General features: G+C 41.3%; 2 long non-coding RNA genes across 3 annotated transcripts in view; both read right to left on the reverse strand.

Moving 5' to 3' along the window:
- The window catches only part of LOC132652439 (uncharacterized), a 70,923-nt gene that overhangs the window by 16,757 nt on the left and 30,715 nt on the right, over positions 1 to 23,451 (reverse strand). The window lies entirely within an intron of this gene.
- On the reverse strand, positions 3,386 to 21,477 carry LOC132652440 (uncharacterized). The gene is made up of 3 exons (XR_009590022.1): positions 19,077 to 21,477; positions 18,503 to 18,889; positions 3,386 to 4,640 (listed from the first exon to the last, which is right to left on the reverse strand). It is a non-coding gene; the product is annotated as an uncharacterized LOC132652440 (long non-coding RNA).

Here is a 23,451-nt window from a genome sequence, read left to right on the forward strand (position 1 = left end):
TTTATTGAGCCTGAATAATGGTCCATTATATTTTCTTTATCCAGTCACTTATTAATGAACATTTGTATTCTGTTATTTTGTCTATTATGAATATTGCGGTGATAAACACAGGCATGCATTTCAAGACCCTGATCTTAGTAAGTATCAATATTACCCAGCTATAAACCCTTTGTCCTACAATAATAGCCACCTGCCTACAAGATACACTGTGCAATAGTGGCACAAATGCTATAGAAGTAACTGACTACCTTCTTGTTTTTGTTGTTGTTGTTGTTTGTTTTTGGATTTGAAGCCCATTCCAAAAGATAAAATCCATACCTGAGACTGCTAACTTGGCCAAGAATCTGAGACTGGATAGACCAAGGAGGAAAACCTAATACAATTATTCTACTAAAGGAACATAGCAATAGAATGACTCTTAATGACATATTGCTATAATATATAGCAATACTTCATTCAACCTTCGTTAGAGAAGCTTCTCCTTAAAGTATATGAGAACAAACACAGAGAGGCACAGCTAGACAATATGCAGAGAGTGAGACACTTCGGAGTGCTCAGTCCCAAGTGCCCTCACCTCAAGGCTCAGACAGCTATAAGGAAGAGGAAACAGAGAGCCTCTAAGAGCCAGCGGCAATAGATGACTCCATGGAAACAGTTTTCCAGACACAACAAGGACTGATGCATTTCTGAACTCACAGGGACTGTGGCAGCATGCACAGAACATTCGCAGCTTCAAACCAGATGGGGTGCCGGCGCTGAGAGGGAGCAGACACAGGGTCCCACCACTGCAGAGATGATGTCTGCAATTGATAATCAGTGGAGCTTCTCTAGGTATATCAACCACGCTGTAGGACAGGTCTCATGCCTAGGAGTAGTTGGCCAGCACAAAATGTGGTGTGTGTGTGGGGGGGGGGGGGGTGAATTTGTTTCCATTTTTGGCATTCTTTCCCTTATTTTGTAGTTTGTTTTCATTTTCGATGTTTGTTTTTATGGGAGAGAGAGAATGGTGTGTGTGTCTTTCTGTCTGTCTGTGTGTGTGTGTAAAGTTGGACCTCTTTCACAGTCTTGGTTGAAATGTGTATAGGTACAGTTTCTACAGAAAAATGAATGAAGTTTCCTAAAAGAAAAAAAGAAGTACAGCCACATATATTCCAACAGTTCTACTTCTGGGCATTTATTCCTCTTCAGCTCTTTCCAGATCATCCCTGCCTCTCTAGAAGAGTGGAAAATCAAAACATAAGAAAAAATAAAAATATTTTTAAAAGAGCAATTTCTACACACACACACACACACACACACACACACACACACACACACGAATCTTGATTTTTTAAATTGCCCATTTTATTTTGTTCCATTGATCTGTGTGTCTATGCCAGTAGATTACAGTTTTAATTATTCTGGGACTTTGAGCACTGGAAGTACTTGAATATATATAAATGACACAATGGGCATTCTTGCCTTGCTCTCAGCCTCAAAAGGAAAGCCATCCTTAACTCATTGTTAAATGTGGTGTTTGTGGTGGTCATTGCTTACTGAGGGTTTTGTGTGGGCAGAGCTTTGAACACATTGTCTCATCTAATTCCCAGCACACTAGAAACTCAACATCATCCTTTTGTATTAGTCAGAACACTGAGATTTGGGCAATTTAAATTACTTGCTCAGACTGCAGAGCTGAAAAGTAGGAAAGACTACAGAATTGCCTTACGATGAACCATGTTTTAATAATGGATTAAATAACCTTGACCTAGAGGCGGTGCTAGATAGACCCTTAGAACGCAGACCTTAAAGTATAAAGTTAATCATAAAATAAGTTAAATGCCTTTAAGAACAAAGTCTAGCACTCTTTATGTGTGGCAATACCCAGCACTGGCCATTTCAAAATTTATAAGGTAAGGTATCCAATTAAAAAAAAAATAGCAGATACATAAAAAAAAAAACAGGACAGTATATCCCATAAGGGAGAAATGATTTTTAAAAATGATTTATTTTATTTTTAATTATATAGAATTTTAAAGTGTGTGTGGTGTGTGTGTGTGTGTGTGTGTGTGTGCATGTGTCTCTGTGTGTATGGTGCCCATGTAAAGGTCTAGTTATACATTTGCCCACACAATCTAGAAAAGGGCATCAGATCCTCTGGATCTGGACTTAAAAGCAAGTTATAGAGTGGCCTAACATGGGTTCTTGAAACCAAAGTTAGGTCCTTTATAAGAGCAGTACATGCTATTAACCACTGAGCCAACCATCTTTCCAGACTCCAGATAGTAATTTTTAAAAGCAGTTGGTAGAAATATACTCATTTTGCACTGGAATTTAAAAGATGGCCTTGGCTCTGCTCAGGGTCAAGGGAGGAAGCAAAATTCAGAAAAAAGAAAAAAAGAAAAAAAAAGTAATAACAACCTGGTAATGATGATGACGAGGAAGAGAAAGACAGCAATACAGGTTCGTAGTCCTTGTATAAGGACTGTAAATATAGGATCCACAGAGTTTTAACACCCTGACAAACTCACACCTGAGTTGACCTGAGACTATTTATCATAATAAACTCTGAGTATTGACATGACCGCAGATATACCAATACATTTGACCTTGGAGTGCTGTCGATATTATAGATGATGCAGTATATCACCTTATTTCTGTTTCAAAATACAAAATTAAGAATTAGTTAATAATTAGGAAATACTTGTGACTTTAAAGATTTCAGCAAGGGAGCAAAGGGGCAATAATGTAATTAATAGCAGTGAGAACTTCTAACATCCCGGGAGCTATTCTAAGCATTTTATATTTGTTAAATCACTTGACTCAATTAGCATAATTATAGTGTTTCCAAAACTGAGGCAGAAAGAATCTGCGATCCAAGAACTCCTGCAGCAAAGACTAAACAAAAGCAAAAGGAAGCAAATGTGTCATAGCAACAACTGGAGAACCTCGATTTTTGTTCCCTAGTCATTTGACTTTACAGTCTTCCGGGGTCCATGTTCGTTGTGAAAGTCAAGCCTCAGATGGGTCAGCTGCTTGTGGCTGCTAGCTTTCAAGTTCTTGGCCTTCCTCATGAGGAGGGTCATATGCACAAACTCACTGACAGAGGCAGGGAAGAGAAAGTACCCAACTCTTCCTGGGCTATGCTCTTGAGAACACATGGGAATAGAAAGAAGATACGTAAAAGAGAAAAAAGTCAAAATTACATTCCAGTGAATAATGACATTGTTAGAGCAACTCTGATCTGTGATTTTAACCAGTTGCTTCTTTAAAAAAAAAAGATTTATGTATTATTTATACAACATTCTGCCTGTACACTATATCTTGCTATAGATGGTTATGAGATACCATGTGTTTGCTGGGAATTGAACTCAGGACCTTTGGAAGAACAGCGAGTGTTCTTAACGTCTGAGCCATCTCTCCAGCCCCCCAGTTGCTTATTGAATAGCAAATATATATTAGGATATTAATATCACTTGTACAAAGGGAAATTTTTTGAGACATGGTCTCATACTATGTAATCCTGCCTGACCTGGGACTCACAGAGATTCACCTTCCTCTGCCTTGAGGGTGCTGGGGTTAAAAGTGGTGTGACACCAGGCCTACTAAATGAAAGTTTTATCTAAAGGAAGTTCACTTTTCAACAGGGTGCTAATATTTATTGGTTTCTAAGGATAAATGACTAAGAAAAGAAATCACATTTAATAATCACTTTAATCCTTGTCTTTATCTGCTTCCTGCTGCATAGATAAAAATCAAATCAATGGGAAACTGATTTTCATGTCCAGCTTGAATAGCAAAATAGCACCAGTCCACCTCACATCCCATATTACTGCCTGTGCCCCATTATCTAGAAAAATGAACAGGCCTCAGTTAGGTGACACATTACCAAACCACACTGATTACAAGCTCACAGTCGCCTACAAATAATATATGCCCTCAATTTCCAGAGCTGTGCAGGCTAAGATAAATTTTAAAACTGACAAAAAAAAAAATTAGTCACTCCCCTTGTTCCCTAACACAGCGTAAATGATAGGTGATTTATCATAATCGAGAGGAGGAGGTATTATCTTTATTCATCTAATTCTTTAGAACTAAAACAAGCCCAAGGTGAAATTCATCACTGTCATTCCATCCTTAGCAGCGGTTTACACAAATGAAGCTTATGTTGTTTGAAGGTACGAGGCTTAAATTATCTGCTGGAGTTACAACGAGAAACACACAGACTTCCTGTTTGGTACATGAAAAGCAACCCCTAACCCATTAATTCTTCGTTCATTTAGCTCCTTAGTTCAAACTCTTATTCCCAGTGTAGAAGAGAAAGTACCAGAATCAACCATGACTCCTCCAGCCCACAAAGAGGTTTATCCTGCATACAAAATACAGATGTCACATCGCCGAACTCGATTCAGGAAAATCATGTGGGATGTTTGGAAAGCATCGCATTGTCTCATGTTGTACCAGATCCCCCTGAAGCAGGCTCCCACGTGAAGATCTGTGTGCAGGAACTGTTCTCTAGGGAGATGAGTAAGGTCTTGGGGAAGCACAACAGAGAAGATGAGGTCAAGAAGGCTGTGAATTCAGCAGACTCCCAGGAAAGTGCTTTCAGTCTGATGCTACACGAGATCTCCAGAACATAGCTGCAGGCTCCACGTTGTGCTCTAAAACAAAGAAGTTAAACTCTGGTCTCCCGAGGTCTCTTTAATGATTTAGCATCACCCTAAAGTAGCGGTTTTCAACTTATGTTTCACAGGGTCACCTAAGACCACCGAGGAACATAGATATTTATATTACAATTCATAACTGTATCAAAATTATAGTTACGAAGTAGCAACAAAAATAATTTTATGGTTGGGGGTCATCACAACATGGGACTGTACTAAAGAGTCACAGCATTAGGAAGGTCGAGAACCACTGCCCTAGAGCGTCACAGACTCTCCAAGATCCCTGTGTCTCTGTGCACAGCACTCCAGTAGGCTGAGGCTGGCATTTTGAAGAGTCAGGTTGGGACAGTTCGAAGAATAATTACATTAAAGCTGGGGGCGGTGTATAGAAGCAATAGAAAAGATCTGGGGGACCTAAGGGAGAGGCAGCAGGGACCTCACTCAGGAAATATGGAGGACTGGCATCAGCCAGATGGTAGGAGCGGGCACTGTCACGTCTTCTTCTTGTGCAACCAGCAGTTTGAGCTGTTGGCATGACTTGATTTAGACAAGCAGGCAAAGAAAGAAAGGAAACAAAGAACCAATTAAATGTTCGTTTCCTTAGTCACCAATCCTCAGGAACCAGTAAGTAATTATTTAGTAATTAATAGCATTGTATTCACACACAAAACTACCTTCAAAGAGCCAAGAGACTCAAGTGAGAGATCTTGGATTCAACAAACACAAGTGCCCTGAAGAGTGGGCAGAGCAGGGTCGCCCACCTGCAGCAGCCCTCCCAGTGCTCTGAAGCTCAGCAGAGAGCACACCCTCCCACCCGGGAAACGAGAGTGAAGTGAGGACCTGACATTACTGTGACCTGGGTCTCCTGCCTGTCTCCCATGGCCCAGGCACCAGAAACACATGCACGGACAGAAGCCCTTGTTAACCCTTAAGATACAGGCTATAGGCATGCCCAGTGCCTAGCTGGCCCCTTTGCCTCAGGCATCAGGCTCTCTGTCACAGACTTCACCCAGAGAAGAGTCATTTTGATGCTAGGCTGGCATTCAGACAGTCCCTGCCACCCGGGAAACTATGCTGGCTCTGTGGGCCCAGACACCAAGATCCAAGCAAGTTCCAGATACTAATTGGCCAGTCCTACAGCCAGAGATTTCAGTGAGATAAGAAACCAAGTCTACCAAAACAGACAAATAGTCAGGATCACCTTGGAAAACACTAATGTCAGTTAGTTTGGCCAACGTGGACCCAAAGACCAGAATGACTACTGTGTACTTGAGTTCTAGCTCAGCCCTAACAGACTAACCTATAAGCCAGGCCCGGCCCTGAAGGTTCAGGTGACAAACACATTCTGGCAACAAGAAGGTCACCATGAACCAAGTTCAATGATTACTCTGGCTCTAGGATCCACAGACACAGCTTGCCTGCCTGCTCCTATGAATCCATTCCCTAGATCTCACTGTGCGGAACCAACACGTAAGCAGTCTCGCTTGCTCACTTGGGTATCAGAACAGCTTGCCCAAAACAAACACATCACAGGCTTTTGAGACCTGTGAAGGACGGTCATTGTCAAAACAAGTCTCAAAGACTGGCAGGTGTCATCTTCAATTATGCAGACACCAATTCACGGCAATATAGATGAACCCAGCAGGCACAACGCTGGGACAAATAAGCCAGACAAAGAAACACAAAGATGAATTCTGTATGCTGTCCCTTACATCTTAAGAAATTGCTACAGTAACCGAACAGACCATGGTTACCAGGAATTTGGGGAGATATTAACAGAAAGGTAAAACTTTGAGGTTATCAAATGGGTACATTCGAAAGGCCTCTGTACACGCGGGTGAGTACTGTTAATGACAATTCACTGCATACTTGATACACACTGAAAGAGCACAAATGTTCCTACCACACACACACACACACACAAATGTGACTAGGTGAGGTGATGGGTAACTTATCCCTATTGAAATTGGTAAATATCTCATCATACATACACATATCAAAACACACATCATATTCCATAAATACGTATAATATTTATCAGTCAATTGTACCTCAGTCAAACTAGAGACATTACATGCTTTGTCATGCTGTATGTCTAGTCTCTTAAAACTCTTTCTCCGTTTTGATTCTTATGGCCAGGCATAGTAGCACAGTGCTTTTAATCTCAGGGCTCAGAGACAGGCAGATCTCTGTGAGTCTGAAGCCTTCCTGCTTTACATAGCAAATTCCAGGACAGTCAGAGCTGGAAAGAAAGACCTTGTCTCAAAATACAAAAAAAAAAAAACCCCAAAAACCCAAAGCTAATTTTTATGAAGAAACTCATTGTACAATATTATTTCCAAATAGCTGCTTCTTAAACAAATGGACCCAGACTGACTATGCTAAGATTCACTACTATAAAAATGTCTAGGGTATATCTTCAACTAGGTCTTATTCATTTTAAGAAATATATCTAAAAATTTGTATCATTTTTTAATTAAAATTATACATACACATAATCAAGATGTAAAAACCCAAACTGCCTAGTAAAAATCCTCATTCCTCATAAATAATTATATTTCAATGAATGTCTTTGTAAAGAAAATAACATTTTACATAAATAGAATTTACTTTGGTATTTTTCACATTTTTTTCACTCAACAGCATGTTACAAATACTCTTCCATGACAGTAAATATTGAATTTTACTAAGTAAATGAAGTAAATTTTACTATTTGTATGTATAATTTAATCAGTCCCCTATTGAAGGGTGTTTGGAATATCTCCATTTTTCTAAATAAAAACAGATTCATAAGAAACATGTATGTATTTAAATCTTCTCACTCTAATGTGATTACCTTGACATGGGAAATACCTCAAATCTGATTTTTTTTAAGTTGTTGAAATGTGTTCCAGAATGGTCCATGGATTTATGACATCCTTCCATTGATTTAATGTGACTTCTAAAATGGCAATTTTTGAGAGTCTAGACACATTTTTCTTTATTTTCTCTGCTGTATTTCTTGTTTAACTACAAGGGTCTTTGGAAATTGAAGTAAACAATGACCACAAAAATTTATGAGCAACAATTTTTAAATCCTGTAACAATTCTGAGATGATATAGTCAGGTATCAAGAAAAAAATTAAAATGGATTGCCTTTCCCACTAGCATTTAAAATTATTGCAATATCGATGAGTTTTAAAGTGCAGTCATTCTGAGACTACCCATTTTTCCTATTGATGATAGAAACTGAAAATAATGGATTTAAAATCTTGACATAAATCTAGCAATATCAGCTTTATTTAAAAATACACAATCCATTAGTTATTATACAAGATGAAAACTGTTTAACTAAGGAACAGAGAGGAAACTTCGTGATAAAAATGGAAGCAGCTCTGTCAAACCAGAAGCAGTTCTGTCACCCCGTCTAAGTTTATATAAGATTGGAGGTTTGCTGAATAAGATACAAACTATGGCACTAGCAATCTCTGCATCTTAGAAACCCCAGTCTCAGGGGGTTTGGGATGAGGAAAGCTGTGACTTGTGGAAGAAGAAAACTGAACACTTCCCTATAGATAGACAAGATGGCTGTCTCCCCCTTAAATCACTGCAGGGGCTAAACCAATGGTTGTTCTATATACCCACCCACCCACAAGCGTCAAGATCTGGAATCTGGCACTTCCAGGAATCTGTATTATCTAGTGTGCTTTGTAAATTCCTTTTGAACATGAGTGTATACACTTTCACTACTCCACTTTCAACTCCTGGGAGGATGGTGACAGGGACAAAATTCTGTAAATAAGCATTAAAGCCCTTTCTTTGCTTCCCTTTGCGATGAACAATGCAGGAGGACTGCCCTTCTTGTCCTGTATGTTACAGCTGGAAGGGTACTCAGGACTCCCAAGGCCAAGCTCTCAGCACAAAGGAAATTTATTTGCCCCAGAAGGACAGAGGGCAGGGAATATGACATGAACAGGAGACAGAGGATGAGGGAGAAGAGAAGGAAATAAGGGAGAGGGGGAAGGGTATTTGTCCAGGAGAGACAAAGGACTCCTCTGCATAAACAGGAGACAGATGTGGCACATAGGTAAACAGCAGTTTATAAAGGTGTTAGCATGAGGTGTTTAGTTTTAATTGGGCATTTTAATTAAGTGAGCCAAAGGGGGATTTTGATTGCTGGACTTCAATACTTTGACAGCTGGACCTTGGTAGTCAGCCTTAGGAGGAGGAAGTGGTCAAATAAAGGAACAAACCTTGGTTGTTAGCTTTGGGAATGGAATCTACTTCTTAGCAAGGCAGAGGAGATGGGGAAAAGGGCAAAGCCTGCCCTTCTTGTTTGCAAACTGGCTAGCAATAGCCTCTCAGCTTCCCTTTAAATGATCACCATTTCAACATCTAGTAAATGATTACCACATTTTTATCACAGAAAAGTAGAGCAGGTAAAAGAGAGTGAATGGTGAAAAGGTGACAGGAAGTGTCACGTCAGATAGCGTGGTCCAGCAGAGAATCTGCAATGGTAATATTTGAACAGAGGCCAAGGAAATGAGAGGTTAGCCATAAAAATATGTGAAAAAAGTGGGTAAAGGTCCAGGCAAGTCAACAGGAGGTAGGAGGAGAAGCAGCAGCAGTTTGTGAAGGATTATCCTGCCTGCTGCATGGGGAGCTATTTAAAGATATGGAAAACCAAACAAACAAAGCTAAAGGGTGTTGGATGAACAGACCTAGAAAAGAAAATCAAACATGTCTGAAATATGCTCAGTTTGAAAAGACATTCAATCTATCTAAAGCAGTAAGATATAAAATAAAGCTTATATCTAGATATAACTAAAGCAGTGAGTCATACCGTGCATGACATTATCTTAGGCCTGAGTGAATCTTACACCAAATGCCATTCAGTTACTTGAATCTTGTGAACAGTCTTTCTGCCCGTGACCTCTCTTCTGATTGACGTAAACCCTTCCAGTAACTTTCTCGCCAACACCCTCAGAAGCAGACTACTCCAGGCCAAGACAATTCTAACCAACAGAAAATTCTACTTTACCACTGTGATGGTTTGAGTGAAAATGGCCTCCATAGACTCAGGGAGTGGCACTATTGGGAGGTGTGGCCTTGTTGGAGGAAGTGCGTCACTGGGTCATTGGGTGCTTGTGGGCTTTGATGTCTCAGTGTGTTTTATTCTTTTCCTGCTGCCTGAGGATCCAGATGCAGAACTCTCAGGTGTCTCCCCAGCACCTGCATGTCATCATGCTCCCCACCATGATGATGACGACTAAACCACGGGACTGTAAACCAGCCCCAGTTAAATGTTTTCATTTATAAGAGTTGCCATGGTCATGGCAGGGTCATGGTGTCTCTTCATAACAATAAAACCCTGACTAAGATAATAATAATTCACATCAGGATCCTGGCATGTTCTACCCACCAGTGTTAGTTTTATCCTTTGTACCCTTGCAAAGGTTATCTATGCAAGTGAGAATTAATACAAATATACAGAAAGGAAATTTTCAACTCCTTGCAAGAACTAGTAAAATATCCAAACTATTCTAAATTAGCCTGAGCATGCCAGGAGGAAATGAAGCTATGAAATATGATAATTAGAGAGAAATATGAAGATTCATATATCAACCAGATCCGTAAGGCCTTTTAATACTAACTGGTAAATATTTGTTTATAATGTGTTAATTAAATACAAACTACATTTAATACTGGTTTTGAATCTCTCTATAAAAGTATTATGTGCTTGCTCTACAAAATACAGTTATGGTGAGCCCCACTTTATCATTAACATATTTTGGAGTCAGAAATAAGATCTGTGGGGGTAATCTTTTGTACATGGTGTGAAGGTGTCTCTGTATATTCAACTGTTGATTGCTAAACTGGCAGAGAGTTGAATACTGTCCGAATTCGGTATTGTTATTCTCACGGATCACCACCTGCCTCCTATCTTCTAAGCACTCTTCCTCCCTCACCTTTTCATTGGCTTGGTAAATATGTGATGGCCAATAGCTAGGCAAGGGAAGGAAGGCAGGACTTCCAGGCTGAGAGAGGGTTTTTGAGAGAAGAATCAAACACAGAAAGGTTCTTTAGCATTGACAGGAACAGATGCCAGGATGGGGGGGGGGGTTACGTGGTGGGAGGTAGGCCAGGATTTGTCAGGTTAGAATAGCTGAGAATCTTGCTCAGCTGTAGTTCTTTTATAAAGAATAATGTCTCTTTATTCATCTGCTGGCGGGTCCAAGAAAGACTCATTATAAATATTACCTCCCTGATTCTGGCCAGATGGGAAAAAAACACACTCAAGAGCTGTGATCCAATGATAGACATCTAGAAGAGGAATAGATTCCCTGTTTAGGCACTGATTGCAAAGTGGCCATTCCTTTGGAAAGTTGGGAAATGATTCTACTTCCTTCTAGAACAACTAAGAGCCCTAGAGGGTTAATCTGAATCAAAAGTAGACATGATTACACTTCTAAATGGACAAATGAAATAAAATTATACATGGAGCTGGAGTGCTGGCTCAGCGATTAAGAGTGTACTGCTCTTGCAGAGGACCCGAATTCCATATTCTCAGCATCCATGCTGGGTAGCTCACAACCACCTGTAACTAGCTCCAAAGACTCTGACACCTATAGCTTCTCAGGGAACCTGCATGCACACACATACCCAATCATAGACACAGAGACATACAGACACACAGACATGCATGCATACACATATTTTTAAACTAAGTAATACTTTAAAATCATAATAAATCAGATGTCACATGTAGGCACTGATGCTTTCAGATTTCTGTCTGAACTTTATCTCTTCAGAGCTTCATGTCAAATAGCTTGTTTGTCCTTTTATAAACAGAATCAATGGCATAATGTGTGACAATCTGTTTACTTATCCAGAGTCTTAAAAGGTTGCTGCATTAGTTTATTTTCTTGTTGCTGTGACAAAATGCACAAGAAAATCTACTTGAAGAGAGAAAGGTTTAGCGTGGCCCGCAGTTCAAGAGCACAGTCCACCACAGCAAACAAGGCGTGGCAGCAGAAATGGGATGGAGTTGGCCCCATTGCATCCCCTTACCCACCCATACACAGGACAAAAACTAAACAGGAAGAGGGACAAAAACTAAACAGGAAGAGCCCATGAATTTGAGAGAGAGCAAGAGGGGGCTGACATGGGATGACTTAGAAGAAGAAAAGGGAAAGGGGAAATGATAAATTATAATATCAAACAACATTTAAAAATAATTTTTTAAAAGGAAGCAGACAGAGAGAGAGTGAGATTAATGCTCCACTCATTTTCAACTTTCTGTTCAGTTTGAAACCCCCAGCCTATGGACCGGTTCCACTCATATTCTCTCAAAGGCGGTTGTTGGGGGGGGTGTCATCCAGCTTCCATCAAGGCTGTCTGGAAAAGCCCTCACAGACACAGCAGAGGTTCGTCTCCTAGGTTGCTCTAAACCCTATCCAGTTGGCATCAGAATTAACCATCATAGTTGCCCAAGTCATAAAATTGTATTTCAAAAGTACTGAAGAAATTCAGGTCATTAAATGCATCCTTCAGATTTCCCATTTTAATTCCTGCATCCGCTTATGTATTCATGAACTCTCAATAAGCTTATTGTGGGTTGTTACAAAGCCAGGCACTGAGAAATTTATTTTCTACCTCTTTAAAGGGAAAAAAATAGGCTGCAGTGTAGAATGCATTGTTTTTCTTAAAAAGGAACTAGTGTTCCAACAACTCCTGGGCACTCTCAGAACTATATAAAGATTGTTTTGGTGGCCTCACGCTATGCATGATTAGCCAACTGTGGGGACAAACTATGCTTTTGATATAATTTTTCAGTTACTACTTTAAAAAGTTGAAATGTAAGCTAAGTTTTTCAGTGTTTTATATGATATACTAATATATAAAATATGAAGACAATACTGTTTCTTTGTCCAACATTATATTTGATCCCACATTCCCTGCTATGTGTTGCTGGTGGTTTCAAAATGTAAAAACGCAGTTGCCTAATTACATCACTGTATTTTATGGTAGACAACAAAATTTTCAGTTTTAAGAATTCAGTACCTGGGCCACCAACCAAGGACCAGGCACGGAGAGGACCTAGGTCCTCCTGCTCAGATGTAGCTGATAGGCAGATCAATCTCTATGTGGGTTCCCTAGTAAGGGGTGCAGGGGCTGCCTCTGACATGGACTCAGTTGCCTGCTCTTTGATCACGTCCCCCTGGCGAGGCAGCCTTGACAGGACACAGAGGAAGCTGATGCAGGCAATCCTGAAGAGACTTGATAGGCTGGGGTCAGTTGGTAAGGAAGGAGGGCTCACCATTTCTGAGGACTAGGAGACAGGGATGAGGGAAAGAGGGAGAGTGGGGGCTATGACGGGGATGTAAAGTACGTAGATTTTAAAAAAGGAGTACCTGAGTGTGAAACCATTTGAGCTGGGTACCCACATACATTTCCTTTCTTAAAGTGGCTTCTGTAACTTGGGGGGAAGGGAACACAAAGTGACATTGCTCTCACAGTTTTGAAGGCACAGGAGCTGTTATAGCAAAATTCTTCAACCTTCCCACCCCCAAATCAACAAAGTCCTGCAAAGACTTCGAACAGAGACTTCAGACCCAGTGATAATCCCATTAGCAACTCAGAATTCCTTATGGCCTCAGAGACCACATGCTTGTTCTCCGTGGGAAAGCCCAAGCCCTTTAAATAACTAACATCAGAAATGGGTGGGACAGTCTTTTAATTTTTTATTTTTATCCACAGAGAAAAGAGAAACAATGAAAAAAACAATACAAATAATTTACAGGAGGGTTTTGCTTACCTCTCTACTTCAAAAGGGAAATTTGAAGAGCAAAACAAAAACATTTCAAAGGCATCCTTTGCCAGGAAATCAAACTCCATCCAAAAGCTGAAGGAATTGGGTTTTGTGGTGGCCCTTGTCCAAAGACTTTGCTTGTTGACAAAATCCCCATGAGGCCAAAGCCTGAATTAAGGTTTCTCCTCGCCAGGTCCCAACACTTCCAAACAAAAAGGAAGAGGAAGAAACAACAAAGGAGACTGACTCTCCTGGGTAGGATCTGCATATTTTAAGCACCTGGGTGCTGTCCTCCAAAGAGATCACATCAAGTCCCAAATATGAAACAAATAAAATGATAAAAATGGAAGTCTTTTCCATTTCAAGTGGAGAAAGTGTGTGTGTGTGTGTGTGTGTGTGTTAGGGGTTGGAGAAGGTTGGGTTACTGATTTTTTTTTTTCCTACTCTAGTCTCAAGACATCTCAAAAAACATCATCCTCATCTTTGTTTCACCAGAGGACAGACAGACAGAGAAGCACCTGCCTCAGAATGTTTTGGTTTGGATCCTGCCTTTATATTTGTTACCTAGGCTGACCTTTGACACGGCTGTCAATTCTTTAAAAGACTACAGTTCAGACAGTTATAAAATGTAGATAATATACCAGGTATAGCCTGGTATGGTGGCACACGCCTTTAATCCCAGCACTCAGGAGGCAGAGGTAAATTTGAAACTAGCCTAGTCTACAAAGCGAGTCCAGGACAGACATTGCTCTGTTTAACAAAGAAACCATATCTTAAAAAAAACAAAAACACACAAACAAAACAAAGAAAAAAGAAAAAAAAAGCCAAGTATGACATCTTATTCTTGTAATCCCAGCACTCACAATGGGAGGCAGGAGGACTAGGCCAGTCTGTGCTGCATTGTGAGTTCTAAACCAGCCCTGGGCTCCAGAGAAAGACCCTGTCTAAAAAGAAAATGGAAATAGTAATAGTGCCCATCTCAATACTGTTATAAATATTAGGTGAGTGGAATTCTTGGAACGTAGTAAGTTGTCAACAAACATTAGAGAGCAGAGAGCCTAGAGTGATCAGACAGAGAACACTGCATGGACTGCAGAGATAGACCAGGCACTAGAATAGCATAGGTCGAGAGCATCAGGAGAACCGCCATGGTACACTGTGGCAGGGGAGTCTGAGGCAGAGGTTCTCCAAAAATTCCCCTGAGTGTCTAGCCTGAAGAGAAACCGGTACTCACGACTGTCCCAGCAAGCAGCAACACAGAAAGCAAGAAGTATGCTAACTTTGCCAAAGTCCCACTGATGGCCACATATATTATCCAGTAAGAAACGTCAGGGAACAGCATTCAAAAAAAAAAAAAGAAAGAGCGAAAGAGCGAGCCAAGGGTCAGAGCACACACCAGGAGGTTCTACTGTGCGTGTGACAGCGATGCAGGGAGGACCGGACAGGCACACAGACTCAAAGGTGGCAGCTCTCTGCCTTGGCAGTGCAAGCTCAAGATGGCATCCATCTTCCCTCATCTGCATAATGACTGGCCAGCCTTTTGGACACTCCCGGGACCTCACATGCATAAAAGTGAAGGAGCTTTAGGACAGCATCATTGAAAAGGTTAAACATTTTCCAGTTATTTGTCCCATGGATACGACACCAGCGCCTTAACTGTCTGATCCATGTACTAACATACCCTTCTTCAGGAACAAGCATATCACGATTGATCTGGGCGCTGGCAGCAGTCACAAGATCAGCTGGGCCGTGGAAGACGCCCTTAGGATTCCTTGGGGTCTGCTGTTATATCCTCCTTTTCATCTCTACTTTTGTTAATTTCAGTCTTTCTTCTCTGCCTTGCAGTTAATTTAGCTAAGGTTTGCTATTCTTATTGATTTTCTCAAAGAACCCTAGCTGCTTTTTCAGAGAGTGGGAGTTCAATTCCCAGCACACACAGGGTGGCTAACAACTGTAATTCCAGTTCCAGGGGATTTGATAACCTCTGCTGGGCTACATGTATATCAGCACCCATGTGGCGAACACACAGACACAAACATGCAGGCAAAACATCCATATACATAAAATAAAAAATAACAAATATTTTAAACAAAGTCTATATACACAAATTGCCCAACACAAAACATGTTTGACACCCATAGCACCAAGCACGCACATGGTACACAAACATACACATAAGAGAAATAATTATACACAAAGAGTAAAATTTAAATTTAAAGAAACATGGTAAATGCTGGTGAGGATTTGGGTGGGGAGAGGAACACATATTTGCTTTTGGAAGAAATGTAAACAGATACGGCAACTATGGAAGTCAACACAGAGGCTGCTCAAAGAACTAAAATCATAAGTGCCATCTGGCCCACCTACACCATTCTTGGTTTTCTGTCCAAAGGATTCTAGAGACACTTGCACATTTGTCTTTATTGCTGCACTATCCATAACAGTTAAGAAATGAAAGCAGCAGAGATGTCCATCAGTAAACCGATGGGTAAAGCTGATATGGTACATACCCACAATGGCATCTTTTCAGCTGTGAAGTGAAATCACGTTGGCAAGAACAGGATAGATCTCAGAACCATTAAATTAAATGAAATAAGCCAGATTCAGACACACAAATACTCTATACTTTCTCTTATAAACCAAAGATTTTAATTTATATGTGTGCATCTGTGTGTGAGTGTGTGTATGTGAGAGTGAGAGTGTCTGTGAGAACGTGGATGAGTGTGAATGAGTGTATGTGTGTGTATAAGTATGTTATGAAACAAAATGAGGGGGTCATGAGAGGGGGAGGGGGACCTTAAGGGTGTGGGAAGGGAGAAGAGAGAGTAATCCTTGTGGCATAAAAGCAGAAAGGAAAGGACTGGGAGGAAGGTGAAGGGGGCTGTTGACTGGAGGAGGGGGTGGAGGAGGACATTTGGAGAGGGATGAATATGAAAATGCTGTAATGAAACCTACTACTGTAAAGTTCCCTAACAAATTTAAAACCCCCACCTTACTCTAGTTGTAGTGACTATAACTTAAAAAGACAAAAAAGTAATATATGCGGACAAGTATGTCTATTAGGGAGAACCCCCATGTTAGTATACATTAGTACATTATACATTGTGAAATATATTCTACATTATACATTGTGGAAACACAATGGAGATTAAAATAAGAAAGAAAAAAAAAAACAGAACAGTAGCAGTCACCTTATCCATCACTTCACTGCTGGGAATATAAGCAAAGGAAAGGAACTCGCTGTGATGAAGAGATGTCTGCACTCGGTTCCCAAGGGCCGACAAAGGCAAACAACCAAGGGCCCATCTAGTGATGAATGGGGAGAGAAAATACAGAACATATATTACTCGGCCACAAATACAATGCAACCCAGACGTTTGTGGCAACAGGAGTGAAATTGGATACTGTGATATCGACCGAAATAAGCCAGATATAGAGACACAAATATTACATTCAAATCTCATTCGTAAGTGGATCCTAAGAAAGTCAGCTTCATAAGCAGCAACAGAGTAGTAGCCAGGCTGTGGGAGGAGGAGAGGGGAGAGGCTAGGAAGGGAATAGGTTCCGGATACAGAGGTATAACTGGTTAGGCGCAAGAAAACTTAACTTTCTGTAGCAAGGAAGTGCAATTATGGCTGACAACATTAATTGTATAAATCAAAATAGCTGATAGAAGAGATTTGGATGCTCCCGAATAAACTGAAAATATAAATACTTGGAGTGATATACCAATGGCCATGATTTGATCATTATACAGTGTATGCACCGTGTTAAAATATTACATCATATCCCAAAAGTAATCCGACATGTCTTCTGACCTTTGTAGGCACCACCCATATGGTACACAAACACACATGCACATAAAATATAAATAAATGAATACATAAATATTTTAAAACCTAAGAACTCTTAAAAATACTAGTTATATCAATTAATTTTTAATTTTCTTTTTTGTTTTTTTTTTTACTTTATTCACTTTACATCCCAATAGTAGCTCCCTTCCTCCTCCTCTCCCTCTCCTCCCCTGCTCCTCATAAAAGAGAAGCCCCCTTACCAACCCACCCAAGCATATCAAGTCTGAAAGCATCCTCTTGCCCTGTGGCGTGGCGAGGCAGCCCCTCCAGGGGAAAGTGACCAAAAAGCAGGCAACAGAGTCCATGTCAAAGAAAGCCCTGCTCCAGTTACTAGGGAACCCACGTGAAGCTGGGGCTGTTTAACAGCTACATTTATGTAGGGGTCCTAGGTCTAGTCCATGCATGGTCATTGGTTGGTACTTCATTCTCCGCAAGCTCTTCTGGGTCCTGATTAGTTGGTGCTATTGGTCTTCTTGTGGAGCTTCTGTCCCCTCAGGTCCTTCTATCCTTCCCCCCACTTTTCCGCAAGATTCCCTACGCTTTGCCCAGTGTTTCGCTGTGAGTCGTTTAGATCTGCTGCTGGGTGGAGCCTCTCAGAGGACAGCTATGCTAGGCTGCCGTCTGCAAGCATAGCAGAGTATCATTAATAGTGTCAGGGGTTGGCTCTCTCCCATACGGTGGGTCTCAGGTTGGGCCAGTCATTGGACATTCCCTCAATCTTTGCTCTGTATTTACCCCTGAACATCTTGTGGGCAGGATAAATTCTGGGCTGAAGATTTTGTGGATGGGTTGGTGTTCCCCTCCACTAGGAATCGTGTCTAGTCAGAGGGTGGCCTCTTCAGTCTCCATGACCCCTGCTACTAGGAGTCTCAGCCAGAGCCACCCCCATAACCTCCCAGGAGCCTACTGTGTTACAGGTTTCCAGCTTGCCACAGAGATGCCCACCCATGGGTTCTCTTCTCTCTGTAGGCCTTCTGTCCTTCCATCCCAGCTCTCCCCAGGTCTGATCACTACCCTAATTTCTCTCTATTCTCCCTCTCCTACCTTGTTTCCTCTCTTCAACTGCTTCTGCTCTTTATTCTATTTCCCCTTCTGAGTGAGATTTAAGATCCTCCCTTGAGTCCTCCTTGTTACTTATCTTCTTTGGGCCTGTGAATTGTAGTATATTTATCCTGTATTGTATGGCTAAAATCCACTTATAAGTGAGTACATACCATGTGTGTCTTTCTGAGTGGGTGTCCTCACTCAGGATGACCTTTTCTAGTTCCATCCATTTGCCTGCAAATTTCATGATTTCCTTGTTTTTAATAGCTGAGTAGTATTCCATTGTGTAAATGTACCACAGTTTCTTTATCCATTTCTCAGTTGAGGGACATCTAGGTTGTTTCCAGATTCTGGCTATTATGAATAAAGCTGCTACGAACATAGTTGAGCAAATGTCCTTGTATAGTAGAACTGGGTATATGCCCAAGAGTTGTATAGTTGGGTCTTGAAGTAGAACTATTCCCAATTTTCTGAGAAAGTGCCAGAATAATTTTCAAAGTGGCTGTACAAGTTTGCACTCCCACTAGCAGTGGAGGAGGGTTCTGCTTTCTCCACATCTGTAGACACCAGGCCACCCATGTGGTGCACAGACAGACAAACACAAATACATATAAAAATAAAAAATATATGAATAAAGGAATATTTTAAAAATCCAAGTACTCCCAAAGTATGTAGAGTTACATCAATTAATTTTTAAATTTTCCAGAAACCAAAACTCTGGCACCTGCGATGCTGACTACCCACCGTTAGCTGGTCTTCTTCCAGCAGAGACACTGCAGTGCCAGTGGCATGGGGTGGCTCCAGGATGGGCTCCAGCTGGAGTGAAGGGCTCCTTCAGACAGCTCTGCCGAGTGTTGGAGCCTGTTTACCCAGGAGGGGAAAGGTCCCTGAGCAAACAGAAAGTTTGTTTCCATGTTCAGGGCATTTTCAGAACAGAGCAAGTTGCCCGCTGTGGCTAGCATAGGACTAACAAGATAACTGGAAGGGCACAGAAAGAACAAAGTCATAAAAGGGGTCCTTGGGCTGGAGAGATGGCTCAGAGGTTAAATGTACTGGCTGTTCTTCCAGAGGTCCTGAATTCAATTCCCAGCAACCACATGGTGGCTCACAACCATCTAGAATGACATATGGCTCCCCCTTCTGGTGTACAAGCATCTGTGTAGTCAGAACACCATATACATAATAAAGAAATAGATCTTTAAAGTGGGGGGAGGGGTGGTCCTTGAAGGCAATCCTACAATTTTGGACTTTATTCTGGAAACCTATTGCAGCAAGCTGTGAAGGAAAACTCATGAGCTTGGTTGAAATTACTGTCTCAGATAAGACCCTACATCAAGTGGTCCACCAGCCCTGTGCCTAAGCCAAAGAAAGTCAACATTCTTCATCATGGTGGTCAAGCAAACCACGTGTAGGTCATTCATCATGATCACACAGTAGATTCTGCAAGTATTTTATTGTATCCAAGTCAGCTGTAGAAATCATTAGCGTCTATATAATGAGCAAACTTCCCTGAGAAGCTATGTTCCAACTATTTTCTGAGCTCTCAAGCGGTGAAACACAGGTCAAGTTTAATAACCTCAAAGTTGACTTTAAATTGGAAGCGTTTGACAGTTGGTGCCTGTGCCACCCATGGGTCACTGGAAGTGCCAATCTACCTTGAAACAGTCCAAGTTTGATGAGGCCAGAAGTCAAGGAAAGCCTGGAAATGCTAGGAAACAGTGGGCGACAATTATTCCTGAACCAGAGATTGTGTCCGCATTTTTTAAACTCCTAACAGAAGCAAGCTGTCCAAAGACTGGGTGCCTTCCTCACAGTAGATATCTGCTTACCAAGCTTTATTTTAGTTTAGTGTAACATGTCAGCATTTCTTATTCTGTGGATCTAAAGTCAGCCCCATCAATCACCGTGAGGCTAGCTTTGTCATAGACGCCCCAGGGAGCTGAGGTAATACTTTCCAAGAACAGGAAGTCATGCATTCTTTACTCTCTCTGTTATAGGAATCAATATCTGGCTACCCCACCCAAAAAAGGCTACACAGAACAAATGTTGCCAAGAAAAAAAAAGTAAAACAAAACAGGTCTGGTACAGCATAGTGCATACATTTTTACTCTCAGCATTTGGGAAGTCAAGGCAGGAGGATCTCAAGTTCAAAGCCAGTCTGGACTACACAATAAGGTTCTATATTTAAAAAAAAAAGGAAAAAACAATGAAGACGTCTGTGATACAGACCCTGCAAATGGGCCCCTTTAAAAGTCTTTAACCAAACACAACATTGTTAAGGCAGACACTATAACCTAACGACTGTATCCCGATAGTAATTCATGCTGAATAATAATACAAGTCACAGAATTGTAGTTTCAAATGTTGTGACCTACAAGTTGGCTGGCATGGCTATAATTCATGTGCCTTTGCTCAGGTTTCCTCCGTCCCCTGATGCCTCTTTTGAGATCCTGAAAACCCATTAAGGTTCTATGGTAGTAAGGAACAGAAATCATCTTGGCAAACAGATTTTACAGCAGGAGGACTAACTGAAAAGTTTGAGGGGAGCTACCATTTAGAAAGCAGAGCCTTAAAACTTATGGAATGGTGGCAAGAGATGGTTCAGTGGTTAGGATAGCTGTTCTTCCAGAGGTCCTGCGTTCAATTCCCAGCACCCACATGGCAGATCACAACTGTTTCTAACTGTAGTCCTGCAGGATCTGACGCTCTGTTCTGATGTGCAGAACTCTATAAGGTGAACAGAACCAAGGGACCCTAGCAGGTCATGTAGTGAAGACAGCTGTCAGTGTTACCCTGAGGCTTCCATTGGAGCTGCAACAGTTGCCTCTAACCTTGCTTCCATTCCCTCAAGATGTAAACTTGCCTAAGACTTGATATCCTGCGCCCTGAGGTCATTCCTGAGGGAGGAGCCCAAGGACACAGCAGAAAGGAGCCTCCAGGAACTCCACTGCACAATACAGAAAGGGAGAGCAAAACTCGGACTGACTGCGACTGCGTACCAAGACTGTTCACAGTGGCCAAGACTGAGTTTCCTAAGTGTAAGGCTACAGACAGGAGGAATCTTGGTTCTGACCGCTTGTGGCCACACCACACAGCCGGCATTTGGCGCTGGGCTCTCCTCCCTGTTCACCCGAGGTTACTTAGGGAATCCTGGTTAGTTCTTTTCCTGTGCAGACTAAAATGCTTAAACTCAGCGGGTCACCATGTCTGATCTGAGGTCTCCTTTCAAAGTTCCTTTTAACTTTCCCTTCCGGTACTTGCTGACCATGGTCTCGTGCTGGTGTTTAGCCTCAGAGGGAGTTTACCACTCGCTTTGGGCTGCATTCCCAAGCAACCCGACCTGGAGAAGACCTGGGCTGCTGGTACCGGCCTCATGCCATCCAATGGGCTGGGACACATCAGAAGGACTTGGAGTGGGTCCTTCGTACGCCACATTTGCCAAAAGTCCAACAACAACAACAACAACAACAAAAAAAAAAAAACCCAAACAAACAAAAAGACCCACAGAGACCCATATTTTAGAAATCAGAATCTTCCTACAAATTTTAGTGATTAGGTATAATTTTTCTATTATATAGATAAATTGTATGCATATTATAAAAGCTACATAATAGTTAAAGGTTGACTTAATAGCTGAAAAAATATGCTGAATTCAGAACATGGTTAGAATGAGTAACTTAACTTCTAAAACTCTAGGAAATTAAAGGGAAACTAGTAAGATCTGGAGAGGACAGGAACTCCACAAGGAGAGCAACAGAACCAGAAATTTGAACACAGGTGTCTTCTCAGAGACTCATACTCCAACCAAGTACCAGGCATGGAGATAACCTAGAACCCCTGCACAGATGTAGCCCATGGCAGCTTAGTGTCCAAGTGGGTTACTTAATGGGAAGAGGGACTTGCCTCTGACATAAACTTATTGGCCTGCTCTTTGATCACCTCCCCCTAAGGGGGGAACAGCCTTACCAGGCCACAGAAGATGACAATGCAGCCACTCCTGATGAGATCTGATAGACTAATATCGGAAGGAAAGAGAGGAGGTCCTCCCATATCAGTGGACTTGGGGAGGGGCATTGGTGAAGAAGGGAGAGGGAGGGTGGGATCTGGAGGAGAGGAGGGAGGGGCTTATGGGGGGATAAAAAGTGAATAAAGTGTAATTAATTAAAAAAATAAAAATAAAAAATTAATTTAAAAAACCTTAAAAAAAAAAGAGTAACATCTCAGTGTTGTCACCACACATAAATTTTGTTGTATAGGTGGGGTTTTTTTTTGTTTTTGTTTTTTTTAATTAAATAGTGAACTACTCAACAGACAGGTTTCCTCCAAGTGTGTTAATTTAAGACACATGTTGGGCCAGTGAGATGGAGTTTGGTAGGTGAAGGCGCTTGTTGCCAAGCCTGGAGACCATCAATCCATCCCTAGAAGCCATCTAATAGAGCTGACTGCTGAGCATAGTCCCGTAACCTCCACACTGATGTTGTAGCACCCTCACCCATGTCTTAAACAAACAAACAAACACACACACAAGTAGACAAAAAAATAACTAAATGTAAAAATATGTGTCAATGGCTAATGCAAGTTTGATCCTAAACAAGGGAGTTCATAGCTTTTGTTTTGTTTTACTTTTATACTAGCACGCCTTTATCCACAAGTTCCACACTTTTTTATCCTTATTGTTTGTTTGTTTCGGTTTTTCAAGACAGGGTTTCTCTGTGTAGCCTTGGCTGTCCTGGACTTTGTAGACCAGGCTGGTCTTGAACTCACAGAGATCCGTCTGCCTCTGTCTCCCTGAGTGATGGGATTACAGGCATGAGCCACTGTGCCTGGCTACACTTTATTCTTTAAAGACACCAACTTACTCTGTGTAGTTTCTCATATTTAGGGATTTACTGATTTGATTTCTGTTCTTATTTCTCATTCCTTTTCTTCACTATAAACTGATAGAAATAGTTTGGATCTGGTAACAATTGATGACCCCACTCACATACTTTGCTTTCAGGGTGGTACTATAAATTTCCAGGAGTGAGATAATTTCCTGTTGCTCTTCTGGGATGTGAGCAACCACTGGCAATCTTTCCCCAGACTCCTTACCTCATCTGGAATTTGTGCTAGCATTTGG

This window comes from Meriones unguiculatus, chromosome 2 (genome assembly GCF_030254825.1).
Source record: "Meriones unguiculatus strain TT.TT164.6M chromosome 2, Bangor_MerUng_6.1, whole genome shotgun sequence".
Lineage (NCBI taxonomy): Eukaryota > Metazoa > Chordata > Mammalia > Rodentia > Muridae > Meriones > Meriones unguiculatus.